Here is a 16,584-nt window from a genome sequence, read left to right on the forward strand (position 1 = left end):
AAGAGCTCATTAATTGGACCCGTTATTAAGGTACAAAAAAGAATCCATTAATTGAGCCCAAAGTGTTATGAAACCCAAAGAATATTAGGATTAGCAGTCTATAAATACAATAGGATTAACTTCTAATAACATACGATTACGTATTATTTTCTAGAGAATTAGAATCTCAATAGAAAATTAAACATCTTGAGAGAAAAATAGTGATGTGTTTTTCAGATTAACCTTCTTATTTCTTTTTGTGATCAGATACGCCCACATGCAGATCTGATATTTTCTGCACCAATACTAATGGGTGATAAAAATATATTTATTATATATTATATTCAACTATGTGATTTTTGACTTCTACTCTGCTGTATGATTCCAACATATTCTATCTTAACTATAAAATGTAACATTTATATGCAATTTAGGTAGTGATATTGAAACACATCTAAAGGGTTTGTGATCTATGTTTGTTTAACAATAAGCCACATGGAGAAATATGTAGCGCAATATATTCAAATTCATAAAATAAATTGTTGAAATATACTAAGAACTAAATCCGTTTCCTTCACACATTTTGTTCAACTTGAAACAATTATATTTAAAAAAATAATACCCTAATTCACGAAGAAATATATATATCTACATATATATATATATATAATTGGAAAACATTAAAATTTGATCGAATACACTTATTTTGAACACAGACCCAACAGAAAATTTAAAGTTTTAAAGCCAAAAAAAAAAAAAAAAAAAGGAAAGCCAGAAACTTAAAAACTTTTTCATCTATAAACTCCGAGTCTCCTGCCCAAGAGATTCAAATTAATGACTTCATGGAAAGTCATACGTCTATGAAGAATTTGAGTCCTAAAGTTATATGGCAGAAATTTATATTTCTATAATTTATCATATCATATAGTAATCAAAGTATCATATCATATAATTACTAATTATCATATCATATAATTTGTATTTCTAGCAAACATGACAACAAACCACCGGTAAAGTCAGGCAGTTGAAATATCGAAGTATGATTCGGGCCTCTTCTTGGAGTTTCCAAAGAGTTCCTGAAAACAGTGCATCAGGACCAGCATTATGAAATGCTGAAAAGCAAAGTTGTTCCTTCATTCACTTGAAGCTTAAAGAGATATAGAGGAAGAGAGAGTTAATACCTCTACTGCAAAAGCCAAACTTAAAATTGATGCTTCTGCCCATGGAGGGCCAATCAGTTGCCTTCCTATTGGAAGCCCTTGTTTGTCATTCTTCACCTGAACATTATACACATCGATAAAATAGGGCAGAGAATCAGTTGAATGGTAAAATGTAAGCATGGTATAGAACATTAAATTCATTTCTGTGGTCATTGACTCTCAGTTTTTGATTATTTCATTGTGGAATATTAACCCTTAAAAATGTAATATATATATATATATATATATATATATATATATAACTATACATAAACGCAGGCCATAAATTACATATACATAGCATAGAAGAAGAGCAGCTTGCTCAATTGGCAATGAATGTGAAGCCACCCTTTACTGAACTGGTTTATGGTAAGAGTGACATCAAATTATCTGTTATAAACAAGCAGAGTCCTTTTTCTAGGAGAAAAATGCATATCACTCACAGGCACAGCTATAGCAGGAAGTCCAATAAGATTTGCAGCAAGGACAAACCGCAAAAGTTAACCTGAGACAACAGATTGGAATGCATCAGAAAACATTGATAGTTCAAAAGAATCATTTGGCTTATAAACACACTTTCATGATCATGCATTTTGGAAGACAGCAGATTATTATTCTCCGTGATAATTCAACTATTATTAACACCTAGTTTAATTTATTTGTTTTTTAGTAAAGCAAATGATTTGTTATTTTCGACTCAGACCTCCATTAATATCCCATGGCGGTGAATAGAGTGAACCTGGACATTCTTGGTCGTGAAAGTAAAGAGAATAGTGAAGTTAAAAGGTAATTAAAGGGGAAACCTTGAATGTCGGTGTATAAAGAATAATTAACATAAATTAAAGAAACAAAAAGGAAAACATGAAATGTGGATTGGTTTTCTATATAACTCTTTCCTTTGGTAGGTAGAAAATAACTGATTATAAACTTTTCCTAATTAATTAGAAAAAAAGTTGATAAACTATCGCGTGTCTTATTATAGTGCTGTTTTGTTTTCTTTTAGCTGGATTATTGGCTTATTTCTTTTTATTTCTCTTTTATTTTTTACTTTTTTTAATTTCCGTTCAATAAAAATTACAGCAAAAAACTGCATAATTTTAATACAAGGAGGTCAAAATTAGAACTAAGGATCATGAGGCCAAGTCGTGGGAAGGATCATGGAGGTCTTGCTTGAAGCTTAGAAGAGCTTGCCTCTCGCTATCGATGCAACTCACATTATTAATTAGAAGAGCTGCCATAAATAAAGCTCATTGGTGTTTGTACGATCAATTCTCAAGATTCTTAAATAACGATGAAATTATTATTACATTTCTTATACTCCTTTCTTCTGTCGTCCTATTCTAAAATTCTTCGAAGGAAAGAGCAGTGTGTACTGTAATAATAAAACCGCCCACGATCATGCAAAATTTTACAAGTAGACTTGCTAGAAAAACCATTGGAATGCACCAGTTTGTGTAGGCTTGTAAAATTAAAAATTTTACAAGTAATCTATAAATCAGTTGGAGATTGTGTAAAAAAATCTTTAAAAGTTTGGAGATCTAATTTGAGCACTGATGTGTCTATAAGGAATCAAAAGTCATCATGAATACTCAAAAAAGTCTCCAACAACTCTCAAGAAGGATAGGTGGAGCAAAAAAGAAATTTTGGTACGAATCTATTACTCTCCTCTATCGATTTAATTTCTATTATTCTCTTGTTTGGCTTTTCTCTTTTTATGCCCGTTATGTACTCATTTAACATGAATCAATCAATATTGTCATTTGCCCACCGCATTTCCATATTTTTTTAATCTAATAATTTGTATATGTTATTCATAACTTACAGCTTTTAAAGTAGTGTTACAATATTTTAGTTATATGGTGGTTGATTTTTATATGGAATCCACAACCATGGTAAAAAATTCTATTATTAGTATTACGTTTACATCGATCATCGATAGTGCAGAACAGCAATTCAATATCACCCACTGCACTTCCAAATTTTCTAATTAATAATTTGCACATGTTATTCGTACCTTACAGCTTTCAAAATTTAAAGTAGTGTTATAATATTTTAGCTGTATAGTGGTTGTTTTTGTATGGAATACGCAACATGAAAAAATTATAATATTAGTATTACATTTACATCGTCAGTGCAAAACACTGAAACGAATTACGATTCAGTACCAATTAATTTCCACTAACATTTGTCATTTATGATTAATGATGGCTTGGCATTACTGATCGTGAGCAAGGAAAGATGTAATCAGGACTGCTTTGCACTCTTAGAACTATTAATATGACAATCTAAAAAACGAAAATAGTTTAATAAAAGAATAATTGAATGTGTTACATACAGGTGTGTGTATATATATATATATATATATATACTTGACATAAAATATGAAACTTGAGTAGTCAAATTTTCTACTTGGTTTTTGGTCTCCATTTAAAATTTCACTGAATCTTTAACTATGGCTGTGGCATATATTATCACACAGCACATTTGTCCAAACAATATCAAGTTCATATCAATAGAATATTCCTGAACTTTATCCTATTTGGAAATTTTTTTATTCAAATACCGACCAACTCAAGAAATTAATCAGTTTACTTTGACTTGAATATCTCACCTACAGTGAATATTAATGGACTGAACCTGGATTTTGTTGTCCAAAAACAAAAAGTAAATAATAGGAAATTATAAAAGGTTTACGTGGTACAATGAATTTTGGAGAGAATAGGCTTTTTTTTTTTTTTAGGAAAAAAAAAAAGGGAATTATGAAAAGTGGATTCCTCTTCTACTTAGCTAGAAAATTACATGTAAACTTTTCCTAAAAGTTGGTCATATTAATTCGAATGTGAATCCTCCATCGTTTAAAGAAATGTGAAAAGTGGATTCCTCTTCTTCGACTTTGGTAGCTAGAAAATCACATTTAAACTTTTCCTAAAAGTTGGTCATATTAATTCCAATGTAAATCCTCCATCGCTTAAAAAAAAAAAAAAAGGAAATGTGAAAAGTGAATTCCTTTTCTTCTACGTTATTAGCTAGAAAATCACACATAAACTTTTCCTAAAAGTTGGTCATATTAATTCCAATGCGAATCCTCCATCATTTTTCTTCTACTTTGTTAGCCAGAAAAGCACATATAAACTTTTCCTAAAAATTGGTCATATTAATTCCAATGTGAATCCTCCATCGTTTTTTTTAAAAAAAAAAAAAAAAAAAGGAAATGTGAAAAGTAGATTCCTTTTCTTCTACTTTGTTAGCTAGAAAATGACATATAAACTTTTCCTAAAAGTTGGTCATATTAATTCCAATGTGAATCCTCAATCGTTTAAAGAAATGTGAAAAGTGGATTCCTCTTCTTCTACTTTGGTAGCTAGAAAATCACATATAAACTTTTCCTAAAAGTTGGTCATATTAATTCCAATGTAAGGCTCCATCGTTTAAAAAAAAAAAAAAAGGAAATGTGAAAAGTGGATTCCTTTTCTTCTACTTTATTAGCTAGAAAATCACACATAAACTTTTCCTAAAAGTTGGTCATATTAATTACAATGCGAATCCTCCATCATTTTTCTTTTACTTTGTTAGCCAGAAAATCACATATAAACTTTTCCTAAAACTTGGTCACATTAATTCCAATGTGAATCCTCCATCGTTTAAAAAAAAAAGAAAAAAAAGAAAAAAATGGAAATGTGAAAAGTAGATTCCTTTTCTTCTACTTTGTTAGCTAGAAAATAACATATAAACTTTTCCTGAAAGTTGGTCATATTAATTCCAATGTGAATCCTCCATCGTCTAAAGAAATGTGAAAAGTGGATTCCTCTTCTACTTTGGTAGCTAGAAAATCACATATAAACTTTTCCTAAAAGTTGGTCATATTAATTCCAATGTAAATCCTCCATCATTTAAAAAAAAAAAACAAAAAAAAAAAAGGAAATGTGAAAAGTGGATTCCTTTTCTTCTACTTTATTAGCTAGAAAATCACACATAAACTTTTCCTAAAAATTGGTCATATTAATTCCAATGCGAATCCTCTATCATTTTTCTTCTACTTTGTTAGCCAGAAAATCACATATAAACTTTTCCTAACATTTGGTCACATTAATTCCAATGTGAATCCTCCATCGTTTAAAAATAAAAAATAAAAAAAAATGGAAATGTGAAAAGTAGATTCCTTTTCTTTTACTTTGTTATCTAGAAAATCACATATAAACTTTTCCTAAAAGTTGGTCATATTAATTCCAATGTGAATCCTCCATCGTTTAAAAAAAATAAAAATAAAAAATGGAAATGTGAAAAGTAGATTCCTTTTCTTCTACTTTGTTAGCTAGAAAATCACATATAAACTTTTCCTAACAGTTGGCCATATTAATTCCAATGTGAATCCTCCGTCGTTAGATCATTTTGATTTTTTCAACTACACCTCGTAATTAATCTAATATTTAACTATGTGTCTTGCACTTGTAGTGGTTTTTTTGTTGTTTTTGTTTTGTTCATTTTTTTTCCAATTTATTTTCCTTTTGCTTATTAAAGTGAGGATGTAAATGTATGTATTGCAGGAAAAAAAAATGTGAAATGTTCATGTCACTTAATAGAAGTGTTGCTCAAAAACTGCACAACATTTTTGCTTTTTTTATTTTTTATTATTTTTTATTTTTTATTTTTATACACAAAAAGTAAAAAGCCAGGCCTAAATTTTATCTTCCTTTATAACTTGATTAGAAGCGCCTCGCTTGACACTTGACAACAGAAGTTAATTTTTTTTATAGAAGCTTTGCACTTGGCGATATATATAATTTTAAATCATATGTATCTCAGAAGTGCTACTCTTTAACTTTGAACCCAAATCAAGACCCATTTAAAGGGATATGGGCTGCACCCAACCCATCAGTTTTCATTTTTATTTTTATTATTCTTTTTCTTCAACTTTGACATCCTCAACAACCGCTTCATTCCATAGCCAATAAATAATGGTAAAAGTACGGGCTGCAATAGTGTAGTTTTGAGGGGAATTTGGCCCAATGCTCCCATAGAGATGAGCTTCACTATTTTTACCTCTTCATTTGGTATTTTGTTTTTCTACCCTTTCAATTTTTAATAATCCCAAAATATCCTTATATCCAAATTAAATATTTCTACTTTTTTTTTATTTTATATTATTTCTTTCTTTTCTTCATTCGACTGTTCTCCTCTCCTTCATCACCCTTCCCCAAAGCTGGCTCATCTCTTCTCATTCATCAAGCTTTCTTCACTTAGTTGCTCTTTTGCCAAATAGCCCCGTTTCGTCTCTCCGGTCACCAAAATTCCATACAAAGAAATCGATGGTTTGGAATTCGAAATTAGGGTATTGTGAAGAAGGAGGACGTGGATTTGTATACGAAGCTCAAGGGTGGTACTGCATGGCGGAAGCAGACGCCTAAGCTTGCTGTTTCATTTGGTCTCTCTGATAAAATGCCTGGTCTATTTGCTTCATTTTTCCTTTGAATTTTCGATTTGAGTGGTTTCTAGGGTTTTTTAAAAACATTTGTGGGATGTTTTTTTTTTTTTTTCTTGATTGCTTTTGGGATAAGTTGGAATTGAAATTAGGGTTATGTTTTTTTTTTTTTGGCTATTTCTGTAATTTTTTTCCTCATACTTTTGTAATTTTTGTTTTAGGTAGTGTTCGGTGTGCGATTTGATGGTCCGATAATGGAAATTGGCAAGGATTCAGGAATGGAGGACAGGGATTTTGTGGTGGAGACTTGCATTACAAGTACTCTACCCCCGGCATTGATGCTTGAGAAGGGATTAAAGTATCAAAGATGTTGTGGGGAAGTTGAAGCTGAATCCTCCTTCTACCTCCAATGGGTTCTTTCTGTTTTAGGTACTGGAAAATTCCGTAAGACTTTGCTGTTTTGATACTATGTCGTTTTGTTGGTTTTCATTTCATATGTGATTCTGTGAGGATTTCTAAAGGTCGTTGTGCCTTCCAGTGTGAAAGCTTTGGATTGGTTTGCCTGTCAGTCAAAGTCTTACGAGGTTTTCCCTCTGTTTTGATGTCGAAGGAAATAGAAAATCCTGATTGTAAATCGCTTTATGTGAATGAAACCGTTGGAGTTTTTGGAATTGGGTCTGCTGTTCACTTTACACGGAGTTCTTCTTCTATCTTAGGAGAGAAGACAACGACCAAAAGGTTTAGATTCTCGTATCTCTTATTTCTCACTCATCAAAAGTGTCTCCTATGATGATTTAGGGGTTGCATTTGGTTTTTGTTGTTTGTTGTTTGTTGTTCATTATATATATATATATATATGTAAAAGTAATTTTAACTTTATTAGGACAAGAGTTCGTTTTTTCCTATTGAGCTTGATGGCTGAACTGGTTAAAGTTGGTGGTTTGTAATACGGTTCCCCAACTCCATAAAAGAAAAGATTGCCCTTTGAATAGTTAGTTTGAAAGATGGATGTTTCAAACTTCTATTTGGAGGGTCATGGACAATTTTGGAGCTATTGAGACTTACGGCTTACCCTATTCCATTGACATCAAGGTGCAAGAGGTTATCTAATCATTTTTTTAAGTGGCTTTAGGCTAACGAGCAGAATATGTGTTGAATAAGAACCCAAGATTTGTTTGGTATTTTGTTGAAAGGTCTATTTGGAAAATGACAAGTCAGAAATGAAATTGTATATTAACGTGAACTCTTCATTGGCAATTATGTAAGGAATGTTTCAACAAATATGCTAAAGGCTCTAAAACATTTTATGAAATTTAGAATAATTTTGTCCATTTATTGGAAATTTGAGGTTGTTATGAAAAATTGATTAAGTAATGATGGTTAGTTGCTTATGGTTATGCATCTAATTATGATGCAAAATCTGTTGCCCTTAAGGTTCCTGTGTGTTTGATAATTTGCATTTGGTATTGCAAATATGATGCATACTGTAGTGGCAATTTTTTTATTTGCATTTAGGTGTATGTTGTTTTGCATGGATACTTGGGTCTTTTAGATATGTGTGAATCTTCTTCCTTGACAGCTTTAAAAATGGTAGCTAGATGCTATTAAATTTAAGTAATGTTTGTGGTTTCTCCATAGATAGAACAAATGAGCCTTTGCAAAATAAGGGTAAAACTTCGACTGTTCATTAGTCACGGTTTTGCATGTGATACTTATTTAATTTATTGCTTTACATAGTTGCATGTGATACTTATTTAATGTATGTCTTTGCTGTACTTAGTTGCTTGGTGCCATTGCTTATCTGCCACCGGTTCTATATAAATTATGATTGGCTGACGCATTGAATGCTGATAGTTAAAGAGGAAATGAAAAATGTGTTTAATATGTATTATTATTATTGGTGTATATATATATAATTTTTTTTTACTAGATATGACTTTCTGGAATAGACAAAGATGGGAGGAAAAAAAAAAAAGACAAATAAGTTTATATACATTGTTAGGAGTTAGAACCACACGTTATTTGTGATAGTTTCACCAGATAGGTTGGGACTTAATAAAGGACGAGCAAGGTGTCTCTGTGTTTGTTTGCCACGCTTCATTTGCTATACTTAGTCGGTGCTTTACTAAAATCCATTTGATGGTGAAGCAATAATAGAGTTTCATTCATCTCAATCTCTCAATAATAGAGAGAGGCTGCTGAAGAATGTGAGAATGTGGTTTACTATGAGAATTGCCCAGGTTGTAAGGTGGAACAGTATAAAGAGATACAACGTGGTTTACCAATTCGAGGCCTTCTTTTTATTACCGTAGTTGTGTTATGTAATGGTATGCTTTTTCTTATTCTTCTACTGTTTGTTATTTATTTATTTTTATTAATTTTTGGTTATTGGCATTCCAAAGCATTGTTGAATGTTGATCATGTTGATGTTTTGTTTGATTTGTTACATCTGTGATGTGAATTTTGTTCTCTGCTACATGTTTTGTACTTGTTAGATTACTGGTGGATGAATTTGATGCTGCACTTTGGAAGGTTGGCAGAGGTTGACAAGGAAGTAGCAAAAGAATTTGATGGAAAACATTTTCACATTCTTCCATCTTCTTGACATTTTATTTTTGATAGACATGCTTTAAAGTCGGATTGAATGAAGATCCAACAAACATCTTTAACTTTAATTCAGTTTTGTTAACCTTTTTGAAGTCCGACTTATAGCCTTGTTTCTTCTTCTTCTTCTTCATCCTTCTTAATTTTTTTTTCAAGTTATTTTATTTTATTTGTAAATAGATTAGACATTTATTATTGCCTTTTGTTTTCCTTTTCAAACAGAATTTAGTTGTGCATCACACTGATAATTTTCATCATTTGGTACTTTTTACTTGGATCAGTCTTATTTATACCATATTTTTATAGAATTTGTTTAAGAAATGATCTCTTCTTCATTTCTTGCTTGAATCACACATGTCCGGGACCACTTGTATGATGTATGATCTATATGATTTTCTCAGCATATTAGTTGTTTATGACTGACTATCTTTCTCAATTTGTTTGCAGTGCTACCAATAACATCTATGTTTCCATTCCTTTATTTGTGAGTGTTTTTTCCTTCATTATACTCATTTGTATATGGCTTCCAACATTTATAGCATTTTCCATGCCATTGATGGATTTTTTTCACTGTTATTTGAATTTGACATGTTTATAAGTTTGAAGGTGTTACTTGACATGGAAATGTTTCTTGTGTTACTTTTAATTATATCTTATGTTATTTGTCTTGCTTTTAGGAAATCCATAGAATGTATCTGCGGACATCATTTTAGCATATTTTTCTGCAATTCTTACAGCATCCCAATCATCCACAAAATGTGTACCCTTGAATATTCATTCCAGTTCGGGGGGTTTCAAGTCATTCCTGTCATCTAGCAACCTCGTGACCAGCTCCTTTCCTTTGGAAATTTGCATATCATACATGGAAGGGTACCTACAAAACTTTAAGCCACTAATGAGTGCGAATTCCCACTTTGTAAACCGCATTCCAGATCCGCTGAGGTTAAACTCCAGTACTTTTGGATTGATGGACACAACTCGTTTGCAAAGCAGGTGATGCACTAGCTGACCAGAGAACCTGAGGTTCTGAGGTTCTTCATGTCAAGTAAGTGTCCAAAACATGTTTGTCTATACTTTTCTAGCTGCTCACTTGTGGGGACACTTGTAATTACTTTGTTCACTTCTATTGGATTCCCGAATGAATGTGCCCTAACTTTAAATATATTGGCATCCTGAAAGATCTGTTCCTTTGGAGTGTTGATGGGCTGCAAAATGAATTACATAAATGGAACTGACGTCAACGATTTAATCATACCCTATTTTTCCACCCTAACTTGATAATAATAATTTCCAACTAAATCTTAAGACATATGGGTTCACATTTTTGCACTAGTGGTAATTACCGATGAAACCATCAGTAATCAACCTACAATGAACTAAAAAAAATCCCGATGGCCTATCAGCAATTACCGATGGCTATCGGATGAAGTTTTTCTCGAGTTTTCACATTTATGAATAAATACTGACAGATGTCTTATCATTTACCACACAAAAAAACATAAATGACTATAAAACTTACCATCTCAGATGGGGGAGAGGAAAGTGGAACGTGCCCTCGAAGTTTGGTGCTTTCTGTCTCTGCTTTGGATTTCTACCTAGTAGTTCGTCGATGCTTAGAGTCGGGTGCTGATGTGCTACCACCGCGTCTCTTGCTTTCCACCTTCTTATCTCCCTTCTTCGGTTGACCTCGCAAGTTCTTCTTTGGTGCCATTATAAAGTACAACCTACAAATGTACATTGACAACATTAATAAATTTTTATCTACCTTTAACCACATTGTCAATTATGTATACATATATAAATATCCGCAATCCTCAATTTCATATGCTCTCTTCCTAAGGATATTGTGTATGCCATCTACAAAACATTTACTGAACATTTACTATATAGCAGTGTGTTGACTTCTGAATCTTTCTATCTTCTTCTTCTTCTTTAATTTTTTTTTCTTTTTTGGGGATAAAGTGTTTGCGTGTTTGCTTTTAGCTAACCATGTACCTAAAATTTTATGCACCAATCTTCTCTCTCTCTCTCTCTCTATATATATATATATATATATCTATACCTTTAGAAAGTACTAACAATTAAAAAGTACTAACTCTGGAATTCTCAACTTCAATTCTAATTAATCATAAAGTATTTTTCTCTTATCTCCAAGTATTGATTTTTAGTAATAAATTACCCTAGCAAAAAGGAAGAAGAAAAAACTTAAAAGAAAAAGAAAGTCTGAAAAGCAACTAAGATTTCTAATGCAGCTATAGTCTAAAATGGGGTTTTAATAGAGCAACCCACAATTGTGGCCAATTATGATGCTACATGTAGAAGCAGATAAAGTGAAATATTGAAATGACTAGAGAAGAAGTAGTCAATTCACCCAAAATAGAAAAACAAGAAAGTGAAGTATAGAGGTGGAAGACTACATAGAAGCTACGCAATAGACAGATTGTTATAAGCCAATCAAAAGCAGCCTTTAGACTGTATATATACATATCATATTCATGTTATATTTAATTATTTCTTAACATACAATATATGTCTAAAAAATGTGCACAGAAAGTTGCAGACTATAATCTGAACATATAGGTTAAGTTGGACTGCAACATGTCCACCACTTTGATATGAGTATGTCAACTAATGTAGCTACATCTCTTTCCCATACTGCTTGTGTTTAACATGATTTGGTTATAAAAGCTCAGACCTATCGACACCTTTATATGCTATACAAATCATTCACTTTATATTTATTTTATCTGTATAATTAGTTTGGGGTCAAGGATTTATCTGTATACAAATCAAAAAAGAAAAATAATTAGTTTCTTAAGGGTCTAGTACATTTTTATGAAAATTCTTCTTTTCAACCCACAAAAGCAGTTTTCTAGATAGAGTTTGAGTATCATGCACTAGTGAGATAACACCTTTAGCTTTAGGATTTAAACTTCGATCAGGGTAAAAATCCTTATATCCCTAAGTTGTAACAAATATATACACATATATATATATATACATATATTATGTTTTTTTATTACAAATTAACATTATTACAAACTAACATTATTCTTCATCAAATTCATTGATTTCCTTGCCTTCATCCTTTATTTATTTTCCATGCTCAGGGATGTTGATGGAACCCTAAAAAAAAAAAAATTAAAAATGACATGTCGTCTGGGATGTCGTCTGGGTGTTGTTCATCCCAGACGACATGTCGTTCGCTCCATCTTCAACCTTTATCCGGGTTGACCCAAACCCGCCTGAATCAGTCCCGATCCGATTCTTGACCGGGTTATTTCTCCCACCTCCAGCCACCGTTTAAGGCCAAACCTGTCCCCTTTTTTCCCTCTCTTCATTTCCTACTGATACCTAATATAAATCTATCCTAAAACCTAGGTTATAATCACTTCCATTCAAAAACCTAAATTTCAAATAAACTTCAAAAATTCCACATTTTTAACCGGTTCTAAACACAAATAAAAAGTTTCAATGTCTCACATTGTACTAAATTTGTAAGTATTTAACGGTAAGGCAACAAATAAACACAAAAAAAAAAAAAAAACCCACACGGGTCCACGGTAAGGCAACAAATAAACACAAAAACAAATCTACACCGGTCACGGCAAGGCAAAAAATTAACACAAAAATAAATCCACACCGGTCCACGGCAACAAATAAACAAAAATATTAAAACAATTGCATCGAAGATAGCTGTTCAAGGATGCTAAGATGAGATGAAGTTTTGTTTTTTTGTTTTTTCTTTGTATTTTTTTTTTGGGTACTGAGATGAAGCTTCCTTTGGCTCTTCCACGACAAGTTTTGTTTTTTTGTATTTTTGTGTATTCTTGTAAAAACAGTTACTTCATGTACTTTGTTTTCTATATCTAAAAAGTAGATTTTTGTTCTTTGTTTGTTTAAAACATAAAAGGATATCCAAGTTATTTTTTATTGTTTTAAGGTTAAAATAGATATTGAAGGGTAGAAAAAAAATAATAGCAAATGAAGGGGCAAATATCATTGAAGGGTAGAAAAAAAATAATAGCAAATGAAGGGGCAAATATCATTAAGCTCATCCCGAAAGGGATATTGGGTCAAATTCCCCTAGTTTTGATTCATATGTGTCTCAAGAGCCATTTAAAGGTATATGGGCCGCACCCAACCCATCAGTTTTATTTATTTATTTATTTTATTTATTTATTATTCTTTTTCTTCTAATTTGACACCTTCAACAACCGCTTCATTCCATAGCCAATGAATAATGTTAAAAGTACAAATAAATAAACTAAGATGTTATATTTAATTATATCTATTATTTTAAGTATCCATAATTAGTATATAATAATATATTATGCAGCATCCCCTCTATAGTAATATATTATGTACACTCCATCTTTATTGAGAGATTTATCATTTAAAAAGATCTGTCATTTTCTGTGATATTAATTTAGCATACTAGCACTTCCTACCGAGTATAAATCGATATTGGTGTCCGTACGTGTAATTGAAACAAACGAAAGGAAACATCACTCTTCAAATATATATTCTATCTATAGCTATAAAATGTAACATTTATATGCAATTTAGGTAGTAATATTGAAACAAAACTATAGGATTTGTGATCTATGTTTGTTTAATAATCAGCCACATGAAGAAATATATAGCGCAATATATTCAAATTCATAAACTAAGTGTTGAAATATGTTAAGAACTAAATCCGTTTCCTTTCACACATTTTTTTTTAACTTGAAACAATTAAATTTACAAAAATACTACCCTAATTCACGGAGAAACATATATATATATATATATATCTAATTGGCAAACATTTGAATTTGATCGAATACACTTATTTTGAACATTTAACCAACAGAAAGTTTAAATTTAGAGCCAAAAATAGAAAAGGAACTTAAAACTTTTTCATCTATAAACGCCAAAGTCTACTGCGCATGAGATTCTAATTAATGACTTCATGGGAACTCATACGTCTATGAAGAATTTGAGTCCTAAAGTTATACGGCAGAAATTTATATTTCTATAATTTATCATATCCTTTTTTTTTTTTTTTTTCCGCGAATAATCCCACAACCCCGAGCGAACCTGGGTGGAGATGGAAAGGAGGCATGGCTAATGCCAGCCCAGCTGCGACCTTGGTCGCTATAATTTATCATATCCTATAATAATCAAAGTATCATATCATATAATTACTAATTATCATATCATATAATTTGTATTTCTCGCAAACATGAAATGAACCGCCGGCAAAGTCAGGCATTTAAATCATCAAAATATGATACAGGCCTCTTCTTGGAGTTAGTTCCAGAAAACAGTGCATGAGGACGAGCATCATGATGCTGAAAAGCAAAGTTGTTCCTTCGTTTACTCGAAGCTTAAAGAGATAGAGAGAAAGAGAGTTGATACCTCTACTGCAGAAGCCAAACGTAAAATTGATGCATCTGGCCATGGACTGCCAATCAGTTGCATTCCTATTGGAAGCCCTTGGTTGTCATTTCCCACCTGAACATTATACACAGTGTGCAGAGAATCAGTTAAACAGTCAAATGTAAGCATGGTATAGGACATTAAGTTTATTTCTGTGGTCATTGACTCAGTTTTTGATTATTTCATTGTGGAATATTAACCCTTAAAAATGTAATATATATATATATTAAGCTATACATAAACGCAGGCCATAAATCACATATACATAGCATAGAAGAAGAGCAGCTTGCTCAATTAGTAATGAAGGTGGAGCCACCCTTAACTGAACTGGTTTATGGAAAGAGTGACATCAAATTATCTGTTACAAAAAAGCAGTCTTTTTTATAGGAGAAAAATGTGTATCATTCACAGGCACAGTTATAGCAGGAAGTCCAATAAGATTTGCAGCAAGGACAAACCGCATAAGGTAACCCGAAACAAAAGATTGGAATGCATCAGAAAACATTAATAGTTTAAAAGAATCATTTGGCTTACAAGCACACTTTCATGATTATGCATTTTGGAAGACAGCAGGTTAACAGGACGTAAACAGTCGGACATGTAAGCTACAAATCTGTTTCCTCATCTTTAATCGCACTAGATGGTATTTTGGGTGATGTTATTCTGTTATAAATCAAAGGGAGAGAAAAAGCATATCCTTAAACCCCACAGAGGTCGATTACGCAAGGATGCCAAAAGTTTAATTCCACCCTATTGAAGTAGGGCGAAAAGCTCAGCATTTCACTCGGGAATATATGTACATGAAAAAAGACATATCTTTTGGAAATTTTCATTTTCAGATTTTATCATGTGGAACTGGAATTGAGAAATACTGAATGAAGACAAATCTTACATTGTATTGAAGTTTGAGTTGCTAGAAGTCTTGGATTAAATCAGTCAAAAACTTGAGCATCTAGTTTAAGAGCTATAGATGCTCCTACATGCCAGAGCAAATATGAAATTTAGAAAAATGATGCACATATATTTACAATTAATTATGTCAAGCCTAGTGCTTCTAGGAGAGATTAAATTATAGGTTTGTAATGCGCTCTCACTGAGAGAGTAAGAATGGCAGAAGTTAGAATAAGGTGGGGCTCACATATAATACATGGGTTTTAGGAAGTTTCTAGAAGCACACGAGGATGGATTCACACGGTACATTCTATTATCTACTTATCGAAGAATGCCAACGTACTGTTGTTTAGTTTCTCTGAGAACCAAATTAGTGTTTTCTGAATTGAAATGTACACTTTACTTGGATTCACAGTTATTCAAATTATAATTCAATTTGGCTTCTGCTTCAGGATGGAAATTTAACTAACACTCTTGTTTGGCAGTTATATAAATAATAATGGCATTCGTGTTTTCCATCACCATGGAATTTAACACACCGTTTTAACAGGCTCAGCACCTTTTTGGACAAGCTTTAGAATCTAGTACACATCCAAACGCAGCTTAACCCGGCTCCATCCAATTTCAATTGCTTGTGTGGTCAGCATGTCATGCGAGTATTTTTCCAAAAAGGTATTCTGACTTTCTAGCACGTAACTTAGATATATACCAAATATACATGGATTATTTTTTTATTTAATATTTTGCCTCACCTAAGACACAGGGCAGCAACATAGTTCGCTGCAGTAAATGATTGAAAAAGTGCCATGCTAATTAGAGTATTATATGCCAATCTTGAACCTTTCCAGCAACCAAAAAAATAGACAGACAAACATATATATATTCATGTACATACACAAATATATTTACATACATACATATATACATATATGGAAATTCTATGATGAGAAAGGTCCGCATGAGGACCGCAGTATTAGTGACGGTTTTTTATAGTATTAACGACGGTTTCTTAGAAAATCGTCACCAATACTATGAAAAACTGTCACCAATACTGTGGTCCGCATGAAA

The 16,584-nt window shown here is 32.0% G+C and overlaps 1 protein-coding gene and 2 long non-coding RNA genes across 4 annotated transcripts in view; 1 reads left to right on the plus strand and 2 right to left on the minus strand.

The window, feature by feature from the left end:
• The window catches only part of LOC125418351 (protoporphyrinogen oxidase, mitochondrial), a 52,144-nt gene that overhangs the window by 20,213 nt on the left and 15,347 nt on the right, over positions 1 to 16,584 (plus strand).
• Positions 93 to 2,349, minus strand: LOC125420476 (uncharacterized). Of its 2 annotated transcripts, XR_009634018.1 has the most exons (4): positions 1,882 to 2,349; positions 1,622 to 1,683; positions 1,161 to 1,256; positions 93 to 1,055 (listed from the first exon to the last, which is right to left on the minus strand). It is a non-coding gene; the product is annotated as an uncharacterized LOC125420476 (long non-coding RNA). The 2 variants fall into 2 exon arrangements; XR_007238817.2 differs by lacking the exon at positions 1,882 to 2,349 and having other exon boundaries at positions 1,622 to 1,837.
• On the minus strand, positions 9,918 to 16,415 carry LOC125424047 (uncharacterized). Its single transcript, XR_007242825.2, has 4 exons — positions 16,056 to 16,415; positions 14,605 to 14,700; positions 10,721 to 10,925; positions 9,918 to 10,406 (listed from the first exon to the last, which is right to left on the minus strand). It is a non-coding gene; the product is annotated as an uncharacterized LOC125424047 (long non-coding RNA).

This window comes from Ziziphus jujuba, chromosome 9, assembly GCF_031755915.1.
Source record: "Ziziphus jujuba cultivar Dongzao chromosome 9, ASM3175591v1".
Taxonomy (NCBI): domain Eukaryota; kingdom Viridiplantae; phylum Streptophyta; class Magnoliopsida; order Rosales; family Rhamnaceae; genus Ziziphus; species Ziziphus jujuba.